Source organism: Galeopterus variegatus, unplaced genomic scaffold (genome assembly GCF_000696425.1).
Source record: "Galeopterus variegatus unplaced genomic scaffold, G_variegatus-3.0.2 Scaffold11742, whole genome shotgun sequence".
NCBI lineage: Eukaryota > Metazoa > Chordata > Mammalia > Dermoptera > Cynocephalidae > Galeopterus > Galeopterus variegatus.
Genome location: NW_007737853.1, coordinates 30,810 through 43,155, shown reverse-complemented (window position 1 = coordinate 43,155; position 12,346 = coordinate 30,810). Strand labels below are relative to the sequence as shown.

The 12,346-nt window shown below is 48.0% G+C and overlaps 2 long non-coding RNA genes across 2 annotated transcripts; both read right to left on the bottom strand.

Annotated features, from left to right (window-relative positions):
• Positions 1–2,413: 2,413 nt before the first annotated feature.
• LOC103610763 lies at positions 2,414–3,848 on the bottom strand. The gene is made up of 4 exons (XR_552236.1): positions 3,807–3,848; positions 3,581–3,682; positions 3,414–3,482; positions 2,414–2,891 (listed from the first exon to the last, which is right to left on the bottom strand). It is a non-coding gene; the product is annotated as an uncharacterized LOC103610763 (long non-coding RNA).
• A 337-nt stretch (positions 3,849–4,185) lies between these two features.
• Positions 4,186–4,693, bottom strand: LOC103610762. The gene is made up of 3 exons (XR_552235.1): positions 4,653–4,693; positions 4,474–4,541; positions 4,186–4,202 (listed from the first exon to the last, which is right to left on the bottom strand). It is a non-coding gene; the product is annotated as an uncharacterized LOC103610762 (long non-coding RNA).
• Positions 4,694–12,346: the final 7,653 nt, after the last annotated feature.

Below are 12,346 nucleotides of genomic sequence, written 5' to 3'. Positions count from 1 at the left end.
AGTTTAATCAAGTGGCCAATGATTCAATCAATTATGCCTACGTAATGTAACCCCAATAAAAACTCTGGACGTAGAAGCTCAGTGGAGCTTGCTGGTTGGTGAATGCATTGATGTGCTGAGAGGGTGACATGTCTTGATTCTGTGGGGTGAGGATGAGAGAGGTCTGCATTTGAGATCCTCTTTTTTTTTTTTTTTAAATGACCGGTAAGGGGATCTCAACCCTTGGCTTGGTGTTGTCAGCACCACGCTCAGCCAGTGAACAAACCGGCCATCCCTATATAGGATCCGAACCTGTGGCCTTGGTGTTATCGGCACCACACTCTCCCGAGTGAGCCACAGGCTGGCCCTTGAGATCCTCTTAAACCTTGTCTTATGTGGCCCTTCAATTGGCTCATCCTGATTTGCCTCCTTTATGATAAAACTGTAATTGTAAGTACAGCTGTTTCCTGAGTTCCTTGAGTCATTCCTAGTAAATTATCAAATCTGAAGAATTTGTGGGAACTCCTGAATTTGAAGCCAGTTAGTCAGACATGTAGGTAGCCTGAAGACCCCTGAACTTTGACTGGCATCTGAAGTGAGGGCAGTATTGTTGGACATTGTGCTTTTAACCTGTGGAATCTGATGCTAACTCTGGGGGGTTAACGGCAGAATTTAATTGCACTCTGGACAAGGGAGGAGGGGATATACATCTTTCACTTTTTTCCAACAAGACATCAGCAAGAAACAAGGTATAATTTGTTCCTCTATCAAATTAATCAGCCACAGCAGCAAAGCCCAGGAGGGCAAGGATGGAATCTCATTCACCTTTTTTTGTTTCTACAGATGCTGAGCAGCTGCAGGCTGGTTCCTTGGGGTGGCAAGGAGGGGATGGGAGATTGGCTGGACCTCTGTGGATGATGGTTCAGCTTTATGGGGGTGTGTGGCCTCCATGATTTTGTGTGTGATGAAGGTGAAAGAGGCTCAGACACGGCATTTATATTCCAAGTAAATATTTATTGGGTGCCAGTACTGAGCTGGGCATGGGGGTGGGCTGGTTGAAAAGATGAAACTGGTGAGATGAACCGAGAGCTTCCAGACGTCCTTGGGAGAAATAAAATGTTGTGGATCTTTAACAAAAGTCAGTGCAGAAGCATGTCTCAACGCAGGTTCCTGGGCCTGCCCCACCCATGCCCTTTTGAAACCTGAAGCATCCTGGGAATCTGCATTCTCTGCAATCTTCTTTCCTTGGGAGAAATAAAATGTTGTGGATCTTTAACAAAAGTCAGTGCAGAAGCATGTCTCAATGCAGGTTCCTGGGCCTGCCCCACCCATGCCCTTTTGAAACCTGAAGCATCCTGGGAATCTGCATTCTCTGCAATCTTCTTAGGGGTATTGTCCTCACACTAAAGTTGGAGAATCAAAGCAAGAGTCCTGGCTGGACTAGCGGTCAGGTGTGGCTGGTGGGAATATGATAGGAAATTACTCTCAGCAGTGAGGGACTAGGTCATGTAGGCCATGGGAGAGTATTTGGATTTTATCCTTCAGGAGTGGGACTTGATCAGATTTGTGTTCTAGAAAGACCTCTCACTGTGTGTGGAGAATGAACTGGCTGTGTGTGCACACACACACACACACGCAGGGGGAAACAGACCATGAGGACACCGGGGTACACAGAGGAGACCAGGGCATGCAGGCGGGCAGAGGGCTAAAGAAGAGGGAATGTATTTAAGCAGAACAACTTGCGTTGGGGTCTATGGGATGAGAAGGGGTCTTTGGGATGTGGAGGGGCTGCCCCATTGATGGAGACATGGGGTGGGGGGCAGTCTGGGGGTTGAGTAGATTAGGTGTTCGGTTTGAAAGGATTCATTTAGGGTGATTGTGAGACACACAGGGCAAACTCTTCTCTTACACTGAAGACCCCAAAAGGCAGTATCTGTGTGCCTTTTCCTTTCTGAAAGCTCTCCCATTCCCAGAGGGCAATTCTAAATATACCAGAATATCTCCCACAATTAGACTTCACTCAGACATCGAACTGAACCCCTCCCCCTCTGCCTGCCTCATTCATGAAGCGCCTCTGGCATTTAGGTGTCTTATAATCATATTTTCTCTGCTTGTTAATGGACCCACTGAGGCAGTACTCCCGGGAGAGAGAAATATTTCATTTGTCTGGGGCTGAAGAGGGAGACGGGCTTGCCAGAGCTAATGAGGAATCAATGCCTCCTAATTGTTAATTAAACGAGTCTGGCTGTCTCCTGGGGTTATTAGTTGGTTGGCTGGTCCTTGAGTGTCCACAAATTTAATTATATTCCCCCAATAAACACCTGCAGCAACCATCTTCCTACGGTATCTCTGTGGGGGAGATCTAGAAGAAGGATCTTCGTGTGTGTTGAAGCTATCACTTCATTTATTGATTGACATATTATTCTTTGACGCCTTTATTGATTCTACAAATGTTTATTGAGCACCTGCTGTGTGTCAGGCCCTGGACTGGGCGCTGGAGACACAGCAGTGAAAATACAAACATTGTTTCTGCCCTCATGGAGTTCACAGTGTAGCAGGGAGACAGACACGTATGCAGATAACACAAAATAATTGGACTGGAGACATGATATTCCAGGCCTATGAGAATGTAAACACAGACTTCATATGAGCAGTGCTGAGGCCACAAGGAAAGTTTCTCCTGGTGAAATGGGGCTTGGAAAGAAGACAGAGTCAGCCATGGGGGGTGGGGGGTGGGCAGTGGATTCCAAGCTGGGGGAACAGCAAAGGCACAGGCCCTGAGGCTGGAATGAGTTCCGCGTGCTGCCTGTGACTTGATTGAGAGGCTGCAGAGAATTAAGGGTGAGCATCAATGTTGCCACAACTCACTACCAGGCACAAATTCACACTTGTCCTGTGATTGGTCCAAGGAACTGATTGGGGAGGGGAGAAAAAAACATTTCTGAAACTTTTGTTGAAAAGGATCCTTAGAACCCTGGTGTAGGGAGGGCTTCAAAAGCCATTCCCTCACTGATTCCCTCAGGAAAGTGTCATGAGGTGGTTAAGGGCCCTGGGTTTATAGTCAGATATTTTGTATCTCCAGGCCTGTGGGGCCATACAGGTGACATGGCCAAAACTGTACAAGGCACAGAGCTACATTTTCATGGGAGGAGGGCATTTCCTTGTTTGATTCTCTCCCCTGTATCCCATGGAATTAACCAGACCACCCCTTGGGTGGAAGCAATTCCTTCCTGACCGCCCCCCCTCACCAACTTGCTTCTTCATTTCAGGTGAAAGTCGAAGGGAGTCCGCGCTATGAGGCCGGCTGTGACTTGTTGTCGTAGTACATCAGAACAACAAAATCACTAGTCTTCCACACAGCACTAGACCACACCACTCTAGTCTTCTTCAAACTCTTTCCCATGTCTGAGATCCCTGCCAAGGTGTCCCCTCACCTGAGCCAAGCTGTGACATCTGAGCTTCCTGCTTCTGTACCGCCTCCTGTTTTTGCATTCCCGATAATCCTGGAGAAAGGCAGGGTCTGATTTCCAAGGGCCCAACTCCCATCCAAGCACGTCAAAAACATAAAATTTGGAGTTGCACTGGTGTAGGGTTGACATACAGCTTCATCCTTGGGCCGAGAGCCCTCGAGCTAGTTATCTTCCTGCCCCCCTTGGGACCTCTGTTTCCTCAGTTGTCACCTGAGTGTGATAACACCCATGTCCTACGGTTGAAGATGGCATGATAGAATGTAAAACACTTGGTGCAATATTTCTCAGAGAAGTCCAAAGGGGCACGATAATGACACCTTGGCAGGCACCCGTTCCCCCACCAATTGCCCATCTTACCTGTTGGAAATTGCAGACTTCTGTGTGCACTTTTATCTCACCTGCTCATGTGGAAAATAATTTGCTTTTAAAAAATCCATTAAGTGAGGGACAAGTCTCCAGAGCCGTCAGGCACCACAGGCCACTCTTTTCCCTGCCCCCCCCCTCCCCCCAAAATCAAGGGGAAAGGGCGGTGAGGGACAAGTCTCCAGAGCCGTCAGGCACCACAGGCCACTCTTTTCCCTGCCCCCCCCCCTCCTCCCCCCAAAATCAAGGGGAAAGGGCGGTCCCTTTACCGGGGAGCTGTCCGGAGCCCTGGTGCTGAAACGGACCCGCTGGGAGCTGTCCGGTGCCTGGTGCTGAAACGGATGGTGGTTCCCTTCCCAGACCCCAAGAGGCACTGTCCGGGGCTCGGTGCTGAAATAAACAGTAATTTCTTTCCGTGATCGGCTGAGAACTGTCCTCAGCCTCAGTGCTGAAGAAAACTTGACTTCCTCCCTCTGTTGCCCGGCTTCCCCTATCCCCTTCGTTCTCTCCTCTGTTCCTCTGACTCTCAAGACACCCCCCCCCAAATTCTCCCCCATCCTCTTCCCGAGGAGCTTCAGAATGCAGAGGGGGCAGACACGGAAGGGTCGCAACTAGGACTCTATGCCTGCTCCTCACCCCGTGGCATGCTCCAGCAACTTACCTCCCAGGCAGCCAACCCGGTCGGTCTCCGCTTTCCAGACCGTCAAACTTTGCCGCCCCTGTCGCTTTCTGGGAAGATGTTCATGCGCTGACCCGCAAGCTAGCCCCATCCCCGGGGTCCTGGCTCCCTTAGGTCACCCCTCCCCCACGCAGCTTTGGCCCTTCCTCTGTGTGCCTCACCTGCTTCCAGTCTTGTTGGCAGATGCAGGTGCCGGGTGGCTGTCGAGGCGGGGGGACGCGCGCTTTTATGGGCTTTGGGGAAGGCGGGGCCCCGGGAACCTTGGGAGGGGCTTCACCAGCCGGCCAATGGGACTCCGCCTCGGAGTGAAGCTCCAAAGATTACCTCATAGGTTGTGGCCTCGACTTCAGAATAAAAGTCTGGCATCTGCCCAAAAGCTAGGTTAGGGGTTTTCTGGATGGAGAGGTAGCACTCACTATGGCCCTTAGAGTTTCCTCAATCGGCCCAGCCTATTCCTGGGTTCCTGAGCTCCCAGGTGGCTCAGGAGCTCTGACTGGTATCTGCTTCTTCCCATTCCCAGCTTGTGCTATTGCTGGGCCAGGAGAGAGGAAGCTGGTAAACTGTGTTGGGGAAAAATAAAGGGTGTCGAGAGTATTTAAGTCCAGTTCCACCTAGGCAAACTGAGGTCTGTGAGAATGGAGGGTTCAGAGGAGCCTGGGACAGAAATAGGGCCCAAGCTTATGCCTTTTGATTCTTTGGCTCAAAACCTAACTCATAACTCAGTTTACTGTAGTGCTTTACTGGGAAGTCTCCGAGCCAACACGCAAAGCAGGGTTCAAATCCAGATTTTTCTCCTCTTTGCTTTGGGATGTTGGGTATATTTGAATCTCTGTGTGCCTCAGTTTCTCTTGCAAAGTGATGATAATAGTTGTACCTTCTCAGAGCATTGTGATGAGGAATGAATGATAAGGTGTGGATTGCATGTTGGACATAATCAGGACAGGGATTTGGGTGAACCGAGGGAGGCACCCATCTTAGGTGCAAAATTTAAGGGGGCATCAAAAAATTCAGTAACCAAGATAAATAGTATTTCAACGCAAAGTTTTTTTCTTTTTCTTTTTTGCAGCAACATTTAAGCTGAAATCAATGCAATGTTTTAAGAAATCGAAGTTTATGTAAAAAATTAAAAACCACGATGAACAAAATATCACATTTTAAATAAAGACAAGGTCAGCCTTCCTATTTTTCCTTTTGCCCAGTACTAGAAATAATGTCTGGACATGGCAAGCTTTCCAACAATGTAGCTATTGTTATTTTCTGAGACTTTCCATCTATTTATTTACTCGACAGACTTCTGTTGTATCAGGCACTGGGGACACATACATGAATCCAGCAACCAACCTTGCCTTTACGGAACATAGAGACATTAAAATATAACTATATGCAAATGTTAGTATGAGTGACCATAGAAAGATTTTTGTCCTAGCTTGTGCACTCTCCAATAGGAAAGTCCCTGATGGGACTGCTCATTTTGTGGAATTTGCAATGAACCACGAAGCCAGAAGCCTTGAGTAAGGCACCCAGCATCTATCAACAAGGATGCCCAAACCAACGGTTGACTCCACTGATGTATTTAAGTTAAAACCATGGGGTGTGGGTGCAGAGGACGTACGTATGGGATTCTCATACATAGTAGGTACTTAACAAGTTCACTGTCAAGTGTGTGACTTGATTGAACTCATCTAAAAACACTCTGTCTGAATCTTCCATCCTGCCTCCTGTTTGGAGGCCAGTTGTGACTTTGCAAACCCAAAAGAGGAGCAGAGAGCTTGTTACAAAAGGAAAAGGAAAAATGGGAGTACAACCTGGGGATAGCTGGTTTGTTTGTTCGTTTGTTCCTCTCCTTAAAAAAAAAAAAAACTTTTTTACTTTGGAAAGAAAAAGAACAAGGTAATTTTATGTAGTGGTGACCGCTGTGAAGAAAACTGATAGAGCAGAGGTGGAAAATTCTTTCTGTAAAGGGCCAGAGGTAAGTATTTTTGGCTCTGCGGGTCAGACTGTCTCTGTAGTGACTACTTACTCTGCCATTGTAGCTCAAAAACAGCCTCAGAGAATACATAAGTGAATGTGACTTTGTGCCAATAAAACTTTATTTATAAAAACAGCAGCAGCTCATTTGGCCCTCAGGTTGTAGTTTGCCGACCCCTGCAGTAGAATGTGACTGGCTGGTGAGGGGGACATTGCTTTAAGCTGGGTAGTTGGGATAGGTTTCTCAAGATAGGGGCATTTGAGCTGAGATCTGGAAGGCGAGAAGGAGATGGCCATGGGAATATTTAAAGAACAAATATTGGGCCGAAGGAACAGTTGTGTAAAGGCCCTGGGGGTGGGAGAGAGGGTGGGAGTGGGAGTGGGTGGAGGTGGGAATAGGGGTGGGAGAAGGGTGGGGCGGGGGAACAGGCCCTAATGGGTGTGCTGGTGGATGAGCAAGGCTGGAGGGGATTTGTAGGAAATATGATTGGAGAGAGATGGGCAGGGGCCTGGTCATTCAGGCCAGGATCAAAACGCAGCTCCTCAGGTCACACAGGAAAACCAACTATCCTTTCCTTTTCTCCCTTTTGAGTTTTTACTTTGTGCCAGGCTCTGTGCCAAACATTCTATATGCCAAGTATTCCAAAGGCCCCAGGACAACCCCAGAAGATAGCTACTGTTGTTCCCATTTTGCAGATGAGGAAACTGAGGCACAGAGAGGCTAAGTAAGTAGCCCAAGACCACCCAAAAAGCAAGCAGCAGAGCTGGGATCAGAACATAGCCCTGTCACCTGGCCCTGGAGCTCAGGCTCCTCAGTGCTCCCCCCCACTGCCTTCCTTCAGGGTCCCCCTGTACCTCCAGGAGAGCAGAGAATGTCTTTACACCCAGGATTCCTGGATTCTCCTGCCAGTTCTTCTAGGCTGCAGAGCAGATATAAAATGCCCCATTTACTGATGGCTAGAGAGGGAAGGGGCTTGCCCAAGGACCACGGCGAGTGGGTGTGGGAGCTGGAATGGGGACCCCTGTCTGGCACCTACAAGGTCTAAGCTCCCATCCATTGTCCACTCCATTCCCTGTCCCTTCTAGAGGTACCCCATGTGTATATAAGCTTATACGTTCTCCCCCCACAGAAGCCTTTTCTACCTTTTTAAGAATTATTTTTAAAGCCAGGCACATTGAGGTATAATCTACATGCAATAAGATTGATATTTTAATAGGTGTACATTTCTATAAATTTTCAGTGTCCAGTTCTATAAATTTTGGCAAATGTACAGTCATGTATCCAGCACCTTAATCCATACAGAACGGTTCCATCACCCCAAAAAGTTCCCTTGTCCCCTTTGTAGTCTGTACCCTCCCCCCAGCCCTAATGCCTGACAATGACTACTGCGATCTCCATCCACATAGTTTGTTGCCTTTTCCAGAATGTCATTTAAGTGAAATCACACAATGTGCAGCCTTTTGTGTCTGGCTCCTTTCACTCAGCATAATACATTGGAGATTCGTCCATGTTGTTGTGTGTATCAGGAGTTGGCTCATTTTATTATTAAGCAGTATTCCATTATGTGGATGGTCTACGGGTTGTTTAGCCATTCATGAGCTCAGGGACATTAGGTTCTGGAACATCTTCAGTGTTTGGAAATTATGAATAAAGCTGCTATAAATATTCACGTACAAGCTTTTGTATTGGCAACATGCTTTCATTTCTCTAGGGTAAACACCTAGGAGTGGGATGGCCAGGACATATGGTAAATATGCGTTTAACTTTATAAGAAACTACTACACTTTTTTTCCAAAGTGGCTGTACCATTTTGCCCTCCCGTGAGCTCTGGCCGAGAGTTCTGGTTGCTCCTTGTCCTCATCAGCAGTTGGTATTGTCGGTTTCCTTTTTAGCCACCTAATACGTGTGTAGTGACTTCTCCCTTTCCCTTAATACATAAGGTAGCATTCTACACTCACCTTGCAAAACAGGCTGTTTTTGACTTAATAGTATATCTAGGAGAACAAGTCATCATCCTCAACAAAAAAAAATTCTAGTTGGAAAGACAGTTGCTCCCAGGTGATTCTCAGAGTTTTCAAAGTAGAGAGCACTGTAGGAACCCAGGGGAATCCCCTGGCCCAGTCCAGGTTGAGGAAGGACGGCGGAATCAAGAAAGGCTTCCTGGAGGAGGTGCCACTATCTAAACTATGACCTAAGGAAGAGGAGGAGTGAGCTAAGTGAAGTTGTGGAGTGTGTTCCTGGCAGGGGAAACAGCACGTGCAAAGGCCAGGAGGAAGATTCAGACTTGGTACATTTGGACTCAGGACCACTCAAAGGCAGAGTCCTTCCTCTTTCTCCCACCCCTTGCTGCATGACTTTGGATCTGACTGGCCCATTTACACAGAGGTGGCAACTTGCAAACGCGGGCTCCATTCTGCCTTCTGGAATAATCATAGCTGGTGTTTTTCTTTTTTTGTTCTGTTTTTTAATCACTTACTGTGCACGAGACCCTTGCTAATTCAGGTTCTGCCCTTCTTGTCTCGCTGGGAATGTTAGCTTCATGAAGAGGCCCCTTTGTTTAGTTTTCTCTCCTCTGGGTCCCCAGGTTCTATAATATTTGCTTGTGTCCCAGAAGAAAGACAAAAGTGAATGAATCTCTTTAGAAAATGTCCCCATGAGACTCCAGTTAGGAACAGAAGCTAATTATCTCCAGGGATAATAACTCAGCCATGAGTATTAATTAATAGCTCATCAGGGCAGGGAAAAAAAAGGTCTAGGAATAAGGGTCTTGGGTGATTCTTCCTCCCTCTCCCCTGCCTTGTACACACACACACACACACACACACACACACAGAGCCCCCTCCTCAGCCATCCGTTACTATAGAGACCTCTTTCCTGCCACCCTTGTGAGCATTTACAAATCAAGACCGCACAGATGGTGGCCTCAGCAGGCCTGTTGTTCTCTCTTCTAAGGACAGTTTCTGGAGCCCTGAGGATTAAGGAAACAGGGCTACTCTGGACAACATCTGCCTGAGGCCCTGAAACCTGACCCTCAAACCCTGGCAGGGGGAGATTAATGGAGGCATTTACCCAGAAGGGGCTTAGCACACAAACAGGACCACACACAGGTCGCCCTCCCCACCTGAGGCCACCAGGGAATCCCTAATGAAGGTCTCAGTCCTCCCACCCCTACCTCCTGCCCTCCAAGAATCACCCCAAACCCCAGGTACTTTAACACTTCAGACCCTGTGGGAGAGGAGAGAATCTCACCACGTGTGTCCTGGAATTATTGCAATATTATGAGCTAGTGTTTACTGAGCATCTATTTTGTGCCAGCCACTGTGCTAAGCACTTTATGGATGATGACAATGACTGCAATAATGATGCTTATTCATCTGTCACTCACTATGTGCTAAGAACTTTATATATTATATACGAGCCAGGATCTGGCCCATTTTGATCGCTCCTGTATTTCCATGCCTGAAATTGATAGCCATTGAATGAACGAGTGAGTGAATTATCTCTTTTACTCCTCAGGGCCCCCCTAAAGCACAATGACCACATCCCACTTTTCAGATGTGGAAACTGAGCCTCAGAGAGGTGGGGACATTCCTCCCAAGGACACCCAGTGAGCAGAAATCAGAGAAGAGATCTAAAAGGAGGTCTTTCTATTACAGAACCCCCTACCCTTTATTCCCTTAAAGCCCAGAGAACAAAAGCAACTTTCTCTGGCTCATGCAGCGTGTGAGTCCCAGCCACGACTAGAATGTGGCTTTCCTACCCTTTTCTTGGTTTTTCCGTACTTTCTTGCAGCCCCCACACCAAGCACAACCGAACACAATGAGCCATACATACGGGCCCCAATAGGTATTTGTGGATATTTGTGAATGAGGCTGTGGGTACCAGGTTTGGACCTTCCAGAACTTTCCCGAATCCTTCTCAGGTTATGTGCTCCATCTCCAACCTTGCCCTTCAGAAAGCCAGGACATGGAGTTTTGTTCCTGTTGGAAAGATGGGAGAAAGGGAGGCACACAGAAGTCAGATTTTTAGTTCATGGCCATATTTAGAGAGAGGGTGGCTGGCTGGCGCTAGGGCTAGATGCTTTCCCCAACACCATCCTACTGCTCCTCTAAATGGCTCTTGGCACCTGCCTGCTCCCCAAACCGATTTTCTAGCTTTCTTGTTGGTTCTGTAACCTTCATGACGTCCTTTCGATAAATTTCCTCTCTGTTTAAATGATAATTCAGCTACCATGCATCGAAAACCTACTGGGTGCCCGCTCTCTCTCCTGCATCTCATTCTCATATGAATTTCCCAAGCGTGGTGCTATTGGCCCCCAAGAAGCAGCAGTGGGCCCAGAAAGGTTGAGACACCTGCCCCAGGTCACACAACAAGGACAGGAGAAGAGAGACTTTTTGAAACCAGATTCCCCACGATGAGACACATGGTATGGTTAGTATCTGTGCTCTGAGAGGTATCAGCCCCCGGTCTCCAAAGGTGGCTGCAGAGTTCAGGAGCAAAGCTGAGTTCTTGCAGACCTCGTTTCCTCTCTAGCCCTGAGTCCTAGGAAGACCTTGAACACTATGTTCTCCCTTTTCAGCTTTTGGAGGCCTCAAACACATATTTACCAAATTCCAAGTACAACCCTCCCTCCAGCTGCCCTTCTCATGACCGCCCATTCCAGTGCGGGGGGAGGGGATAAGAGCAAAATTCCGCAGGGGTGGAGCTGAGTACACCCATAGCCAAGGCAGAGAAAACAAGATGTGCCTGTTTTCTGGGGCTCTGCCATTTGTGTAGCGACAGAGCAGGTGGGAAAAGAGACAGATCAGGGGAAAGAGCCTTTCAGGCAGAGGGAACAGCGGGTGTAAAGGACCGGAGGTGGGAACCAGCATTGGAGAAACTGACAGAGGGCCAGATATGTCCTCCTGTGCACTGAGATCCTGGGCCGCTTCCTGGGGTCTATGAAACAGTTGGTCCTTGGAGCCTGTGTTCTCCATAGTGAAGCGGGGGACTCAGACCTGTAGGCCTTGGTACACAGTAGGTGCTCAATTAATGCGTGCCCATGAAAGAATGAACAAAGCAAAGAACTGAAGGGGGAGGTAAGAGATCAACCAGTCCATGATCCCAAAACTCAAGTGCCTGCCGGAACCTTTCACGTGAAAGCCTCCAATTTGGGTTCACTTAAAAAGAGCATCATGTAGGGAAACAAACCCTGCAGCAGCCAGTTCAGCACGAGGCCTCTCATCCAACCCCTTCATTTAATCTGTGCAACTGAGGTTCCGCACCATTAAATGATTCCTGAAAGGTCTCACAGCACATATGAGTGCGGCAGCCAGTTCAGCACGAGGCCTCTCATCCAACCCCTTCATTTAATCTGTGCAACTGAGGTTTCGCACCATTAAATGATTCCTGAAAGGTCTCACAGCACATATGAGTGCGAGGACCATGATGATGATTAGCTGCCGTTTACTGAGTGCCTACGGTATACGTCACATACGTTCTCTCTATAAAAACTCACGACTCCCACAAATAAATATAATGATCCCCCTTTTTTTAATTGATGAGGAATCAGGCTCAGAGAGGTTAAGCAACTCGCCTAGAGTCACACAGCCATAAATGGCAGACGGAATTCAAATCCAGTCCACCCAGAGCCAATTCTTCTTCTACACTCTTTTCAAGAGTTAAACCTTTCCTATCTTTGTCCAGGAGGAAACCTAGACCCAGCGAATGGAGAAGAGTCACTTAATACAGCTAACAGCGATTAAACAGTTCCATGACACCCCGAGTCTTCAGAGTCAAACCTGTTGCCCGCGGCCCCAAATCCAGATTTACGCAACGCTGAGGCTAGGGTTCCCCAACACCAGTGCAAACACTCCAACCCCCCGTCCCCACCCCACCCGCCCACCA